Here is an 8246-nt window from a genome sequence, read left to right as displayed (position 1 = left end):
ACATTGAAGTTCTGCCCATTAGGAAAGGAGCTTGTCTGTCCTCCAAAAAAGGCATCCCACCTTGGCTGCAACCTGAGCTAACAGGAAATTAAATGGAACTATGTTGTCTTCTACTGGGACGCGGGTGGCGCTGTGGGTAAAACCTCAGTGCCTAGGACTTGCTGATCGGAAAGTCGGCAGTTCGAATCCCCACGACGGAGTGAGCTCCTGTCGTTCGGTCCCAGCTCCTGCCCACCTAGCAGTTCCAAAGCACCCCTAAGTGCAAGTAGATAAATAGGGACCGCTTGCCGGCGGGAAGCCAGCCCCCAGCCAACCACCCCTGCCCCCCCAGGAAAGAAGCCAGCCCCCAGCCAACCACCCCTGCCCCCCCAGGAAAGAAGCCAGCCCCCACCCAAACACCCCTGCCCCCCCAGGAAAGAAGCCAGCCCCCACCCAAACACCCCTGCCCCCCCAGCAAAGAAGAGAGCCCCCACCCAACAACTCCGCACCCATCCATGCCCCCCCAGGAAAGAAGGCAGCCCCCACCCAAACACCCCTGAACCCCAGGAAAGAAGCCAGCCCCCACCCAAACACCCCTGCCCCCCTCCAGGAAAGAAGCCAGCCCCCACCCAAACACCCCTGCCCCCCTCCAGGAAAGAAGCCAGCCCCCACCCAAACAACCCTGCCCCCCTCCAGGAAAGAAGCCAGCCCCCACCCAAACACCCCTGCCCCCCAGGAAAGAAGCCAGCCCCCACCCAAACACCCCTGCCCCCCAGGAAAGAAGCCAGCCCCCACCCAAACACCCCTGCCCCCCTCCAGGAAAGAAGCCCTCCCCACCCAAACAACCCTGCCCCCCTCCAGGAAAGAAGCCAGCCCCCACCCAAACACCCCTGCCCCCCCCAGCAAAGAAGAGAGCCCCCACCCAACAACACTGCACCCATCCCTGCCCCCCAGGAAAGAAGCCAGCCCCCACCCAAACACCCCGGCCCCCCAGCAAAGAAGAGAGCCCCCACCCAAATACCCCTGCCCCCCTAGGAAAGAAGCCAGCCCCCACCCATCCAGTTGCCTTTTAAATGAAAAGCCTTCTATTTTCTATATTTATTCTTCATGCTGCTTGAAGCCGACTTCATATCCTGCTAGCCTTGACTGGGCTTCTTTTTACATCCAAAGACTTGTTGGTTGAAAGGTAAAGAAACTTGATTTCGCCCCTGACATTCTTTCATTTGTCTTAATTTTCCCTTGGCTTTTCTAGTCATCAGGTGTTTTTATCTTGATTCTCTTCATCTCGGTATCTTTATATCTTCATCTTGGTATTTTTATGTTTTCAGTTTAAATTTTGCTTTTGGGGGCTTTCTCAAAGTCTACCATCTGTCCACAATGTATTCTCCCTGTTTTATTAGGATTAATTATTTGATGGTCTTCTATTTTCTTTCAGTTTCCTTTAATTTAAAATGTTTTGCCTCTCCTAACACTTTTTCCAGAATTACTGAAAGAAGATATCTATCTATCTATCTATCTATCTATCTATCTATCTATCTATCTACAAGCAATATTTAAAATTGTCAGCTATGAAAGTGAAAATTCGCTGTATCTTTTTAAAATTGTAAATAATATTTTTCCATGCCGTACAATTCCTTTGTTTACTTTTAAAAAAATATATATTAACTTTAGTTTTGAAAAGAAATCTAACCTAAGCTGGTTTGAGTTTCCACTTCTTCCCCCAGCCTCCCTCTCCTAATCCCTCTGCCCATTAGCTCCTCCAGCCAGCTCTGACCAGTGAGAGGTTTAAACCAGTACTGTAGCCAGGGACAGTCTCACTCACTAGAATCTGGCTCGCTCCTTCCACCACCTATTGCTCAGTAGGACACATAAAAAAGTCCCTTGGCGCATTAATACAGTGGATACAAATGTGTTTGTTTTCAACATGGGATCACTGCGCATGGGTGAGAAATTAGTACCGGCCCAACTCCCTAACAACAGGGTTGCTGGGATGCCAACTTGAATAAAATATAGGGTGGGGGGCAGTAAGCCCCACCCTACATAATCAATCACATGACATAGCACGCACACCCCAATTTGAATGGCAATACCCATCAACCTTTGGGGGGAGTTCCAGCCCCCTCAAATATTGGGGGGGGGGGCTTAAGAGGAGTTAGCTCCTAAACTGGGGTATATACCATTCCTGGATCAATGTCTTTGCTTGCTTGGCTATGTGTAGCACCTGCTGTGCCTTTGAATGGCATTTTGCCCATGTATCACACTGATGGGAGCATTAAAGATTTGGGTAGACACTGCAGTCTGAGTTTGAATTTTTCATTGAGTGGGAGTCAGGAAACTCTCCTCCACTGTGTGCTTTTGTGAAGGTTCTCCTGACCCTCCCATGGCCAGTTTTTGGGATGATCTATGCTCTTCCCTTTCCCTATAACAAGATGTTCTGGTTCCTCCAATAATTTCTAGCCAGTTGTAATTGAAAGTGGCATCATGAACAAACATATCCTAGGTTATCCAACCCCCATAAAACATGAATGTGCTACACAAATGTATGTAGGTTTTTGAATGACACTCTTTACTACTGGTTTGAAGCAGGGGTGCCAACTTGAATAAAATATTGGGGGGCCATGTAAGTCCCGCCCCTCATAATTGACAAGGCATGGCGAACACATACCATTTGAATAGCAATGTCCATGACCTTTAGAGGAGCAGCCCCCTCAAATATTTTGTAGGCAAAAGGACCTCAGCCCCTAGGAGTTGGCTCTGAAAGTTTGGAGTATCCTATGGTAATTTGTGAGGGACGCGGGTGGCGCTGTGGGTTAAGCCACAGAGCCTAGGACTTGCCGATCAGAAGGTCGGCAGTTTGAATCCCCGCGACGGGGTGAGTTCCCGTTGCTCAGTCCCTGCTCCTGCCAACCTAGCAGTTCCAAAGCACATCAAAGTGCAAGTAGATAAATAGGTACCGCTCTGGCGGGAAGGTAAACAGCGTTTCCGTGCGCTACTCTGGTTCGCCAGAAGCAGCTTAGTCATGCTGGCCACATGACCCAGAAGCTGTACACCGGCTCCCTCGGCCAGTAAAGAGAGATGAGCGCCACAACCCCAGAGTTGGTCACGACTGGACCTAATGGTCAGGGGTCCCTTTACCTTTACCTTTATGGTAATTTGTGGACTTGTGGAAGGAAATGTAAAATAATTATATGAACTATGAGCATCTAGTGAAATCTGATGGTGCAATTTTGATTCTCCTAGTTTCTACCTGTTACCCTTTTGAAATCATTCAGATCTTCTGAATGAAAAGCTGTATGTATCAAAAGTTGTTTTTGCTTTAAAAGCTGCAACTGACCGTTTTCTGCTTTTATTTTAGACAAATTATGAATGTAACCCTTGTTTTGTAGGTGGCAACAGATGTTATTTATGAAACAGTTTCTTTTTTGGGCTTCCCAGTGCTTTTCTTCACTTAGGAACAGATGGAGTTTGATTTTCAAAATTACTATAATCTCGGAACAAAATGTCATTTTTATCCCGCAAGGCAATGACACAAGCAATGAAGACCCCATGTCATCTGGATCCTGAGGTGCAAGAATATTGCTTCTGTATAGGAGATTTTAACATGGTCATGGTTTAGGCTGTTGTCAGAGCCAGAATTTTTCTATACCTGTATAAAATGCATGCAGGTATGGCACAATTTAGCATTGTTTCCTGATAAACAGGTTTTTTTCTAGCAGGCTTGCTAAGGAACGAGTTTCTCAAATGTGTATCAGAGGAAGAACACAAGTTTTGCACCCCAAAGTCTCCTGGAGAGGAAAAGGGGAAACCTGGACATTCCAGAATCAAATCAGAAACCAGGGCAGCTTCTGTAATTCGGGGACTGTCCCTGGAAAATAGGGACACTTGGAGGGTATGCTGCTACCATTCTGCCACAAGGATTATTGTGGGCATGTTTAGCAGAAGAGAACACTATGAAAAAGAGAAACAACCCCGGCTGCTAACTGTACAAAACCACTGTCAAGAAAGTGTGGGGATAATGTTGGCCGCTATCTCCCCTTTTGTTGTGATATGCCCTTTGCGAAGTTAGGAACACTGAAGTCAGTTGGCTTTGCTTTGGAGCAGACCTGGGCTGCCTGTCTTCTTGAATGAGACTACGAAGCAGGTAGCGTTTGCACCGTCAAGCCCAGGCCTGAGTCCACACAGGAGCAAGTCTAAAACTGCAACACCAGAAGGATCTGGTTATGACTCAGACTACAGAGGCTTCTGAAGTTCATTGTTCATTCAGAATGCAGATTTGTGCAGTCCATAATGCTCAGCTGCGTTATGCAATGTCACTTCCCCATTCAATTATACAGCCTGACCAGGCTGCTTGGCAGACTAACGTGCAAAAGTTATTTTCAATGAAACTCATAAGAAAACTCTTGCTGATCACAGTTGTTGCAGGAACGCCCCCCCCCCAATCGTTCGGTTTGTACAAACACGACACACACACAACATACGTGACGTTTCTGTTATAAGTTCATAGTAAATCAACCATACATCAGATTTACACCGGTCCACTTTTATTTTACTCCATGAAGGAAGGACTATCAAAGGGGGGTGGTTTGATACAGGACGGCCATAATCCCTTAACCACACCAGCACATACACAGGAGCCCCACCCAGACAGAAGACCATCAAGGTCACAAAGGACTTGCATATGGGAGTGGATTCAACATGGACTGGAACAAAGGACAATGATCAGATCTTCCCTCTGGGGGCAGGAAACTGCCAGCTCCCCTTTGCCTCCTGGAAGTGACTCATGGGGAGGGGGAAAGGAGGAACCAGCCAGGTGACAAGACACTCAGGTTACCTCCACAACTCCTCCCTCAACCCCTTTTTTGTGATGTGTCAATGATGTAGTTGTGATGTAGTTCTAGGGGTGTAGTTTGGGGGATTAGTAACTAATAAAAGTTTTCTTTGGTTCTGGGCTTCCATTTTGTTTCACGTGGTGGCAGGTGGGAGTCCTGTCGCGACAGTCTTCAATAAAGACCAAGCCTACTGGCTGCTATTTTGCTCTGGTATTCCTGGCTGGTGTCCTTGTTTTTTTGCCCAAGGGAGCCCTCGGATTTCTCCGTTAACACAGTAAAACTGCATAACCTGCAAAGCCAACTGATTTGTAGGTGTTTCCGCAGTTCTAGAGTGGTGAGGATGACTTCAAATCTGCAAAACCAGTTTGGCACATTCTTCACCTTTTAAACTGGGGGGAGTGGAGTTCCCTTTTACTCTTAACAATTGGACAATCAGCATAAGTTTGTTTGCAAATGATTTTGACTATACAAATAGCAGACTGGGAAAGTGCTTTTTTAAAAAGGCACTTTCAGAAAAATACAATCTGAACCTCTACTCCCCTCAAAACATTTCCTTTGTATCATTTATTAAATCTCAGCATGGCTTTTTGGAGGTAGCTTCTTATTTTCTGACTTAGAACAAGGAAAAGCTGCACCTGAAGTAATCTGCCCTGAGTTAGAGACCACCAATTGAAACCAAAGATTTTCTGCTGTCCTGTTGTGAAAGCTGATGAAAATAGTGTGAGTAGTAACCTTTTCAATGTAAATAGAATGTGCCTTCTAGCGGCAGCTCTGGATTACCTTTTCCATTCCTCTTTATGTCCCTTTGATTCCCTGCAGAGACAAAGATATAATCTTTACATTCTCTATTTAGATGGAAGGTGGTGCTGGATGCAACTCCAGGTTCCTAAATAAAACTAAACCAGCACTTTTGAGGGATGATGAAAACTCCTGGCCTGCGAAGACACTCTGGAAGATGGGTTTGCCTGACGACCAAACCTCACAGTAGGATTCAGTACTGTTAGATGAATAATCTCTGAAGTATATCATTTAATCACACACACACAAAAGTGCATCCAGATTTGCAAATATTTGCATGGACTATATTAAAGCTCCCAGTATTGTGGGGGGAGGTTCAAGGGAAAATAACAACAAAGGCAAAATGTTATTTGGTATAGTCAAATGTAAAGCAACAGTATTTGATTTTCAAAACTGCAGTGGTTTTCCCAACTCAAAAATAACTTTGCATGTCAACACAATATGACGCATATCGCCTCGTTAACCATTTGTATGTTAGCATGAGATTTAATTTTATCTACTCCTGTAATTTTTTAATATTTATTGTAACCAGCTTCTGTTTATATGATGTTATTCCACTGTATGTCGGTGTTGCACCATAAACAGTGTCTGAACTGTATAAAAAAAATTAAAATTTATGAACCAAACATTATGGTTTCAAGAAACTGAATCTTTAGCTATTCATTACCTGTGACAACCTTTGCAGAAGATTTTTGCCATATAGTAACCATGAATGTTTCATCTCAGTGCAACTACAGGTGAAACTCGGAAAAATTAGAATATCGTTGAGAAGTTCATTTATTTCAGTAACTCAACTTAAAAGGTGAAACTAATATATGAGATAGACTCATGACATGCAAAGCGAGATATGTCAAGCCTTTATTTGTTTTAATTGTGATGATCATGGCGTACAGCTGATGAAAATCCCAAATAAAAAATCTCAGAAAATTAGATTGAAATCAGCAAAACAAGGACTGCAAATAGAGCAATATTGGACCTCTGAGAAGTAGAAGCATACATATGTACTCAGTACTTGGTTTGGGGCCCTTTTGCATCAATTACTGCTTCAATGCGGCGTGGCATGGATGCTATCAGCCTGTGGCACTGCTGAGGTGTTATGGAAGAGTGTAGCCGTCTACCAGATTTTGGAGCACTTCATGCTTCCTTCCGCAGACAAGCTTTATGGGGATGCTGACTTCATTTTCCAGTAGGACTTTGGCACCTGTCCACACTGCCAAAAGTACCAAAACCTAGTTCAGTGCCCATGGGATTACTGTGCTTGATTGGCCAGCAGACTCGCCTGACCTGAACCCCATAGAGAATCTATGGGGCATTGCCAACAGAAAGATGAGAGACATGAGACCGAGCAATGCAGAAGAGCTGAAGGCTGCTATTGAAGCATCCTGGTCTTCCGTAACACCTGCATGGTTTTCATCAGCTGTACGGCATGGACATCACAATTATAACAAATAAAGGCTTGACATATCTCGCTTTGCATGTCATGAGTCTATCTCATATATTAGTTTCACCTTTTAAGTTGAATTACTGAAATAAAAGAACTATGGATGGAAGCTCACAACATTATACATGGCAGAAAGTGAGGAGGAATTAAAGAACCTTTTAATGAGGGTGAAAGAGGAGAGCGCAAAATATGGTCTGAAGCTCAACATCAAAAAAACGAAGATCATGGCCACTGGAACCATCACCTCCTGGCAAATAGAAGGGGAAGAAATGGAGGCAGTGAGAGATTTCACTTTCTTGGGCTCCATGATCACTGCAGATGGTGAGAGCAGTCACGAAATTAAAAGACGCCTGCTCCTTGAGAGAAAGGGGATGGCAAACCTAGACAGCATCTTAAAAAGCAGAGACATCACCTTGCCAACAAAGGTCCGTATAGTTAAAGCTATGGTTTTCCCAGTAGTGATGTATGAAAATGAGAGCTGGACCATCAAGAAGGCTGATCGCCGAAGAATTGATGCTTTTGAATTATGGTGCTGGAGGAGACTCTGGAGAGTCCCATGAACTGCAAGAAGATCAAACCTCTCCATTCTTAAGAAAACCAGCCCTGAGTGCTCACTGGAAGGACAGATCATGAAGCTGAGACTCCAGTACTTTGCCCACCTCATGAGAAGAGAAGACTCCCTGGAAAAGACCCTGATGTTGGGAAAGATGGAGGGCACAAGGAGAAGGGGACGACAGAGGACGAGATGGCTGGACAGTCTTCTCTAAGCTACAAACATGAGTCTGACCAAACTGCGGGAGGCAGTGGAAGACAGGAATGCCTGGCGTGCTCTGGTCCAGGGGGTCACGAAGAGGCGGACACGACTAAAAGACTAAACAACAACACTGAAATAAATGAACTTTTCCACGATATTCTAATTTTCCGAGTTTCACCTGTATACCTCAGTGAAGATCATATAGCCATCAGTTAAATATCATTGGGTGATGCATAACTTCATTCCTATTAGCTTGCAACCAGAAAATCCATGAAGTTAGTTAAAATGCTATCTTATATCTGCTTATATCTGACTTTAATGTGAGTTTTGTTTGTTATGCAGGGAGGGGGTCACCAATTTTGGCATTTTCCCATTATTTCTCCCTTCTCCTCCCAGCTTAAGGAGGCCTTGGATACAGCAGTAATTCTTCTTATCTCTCACAGTG

The sequence above is a fragment of the Podarcis erhardii genome, assembly GCF_964252035.2.
Source record: "Podarcis erhardii genome assembly, chromosome: 5".
In the NCBI taxonomy this organism is placed as follows: domain Eukaryota; kingdom Metazoa; phylum Chordata; class Lepidosauria; order Squamata; family Lacertidae; genus Podarcis; species Podarcis erhardii.
Note: the sequence above shows the minus strand (reverse complement) of the source record.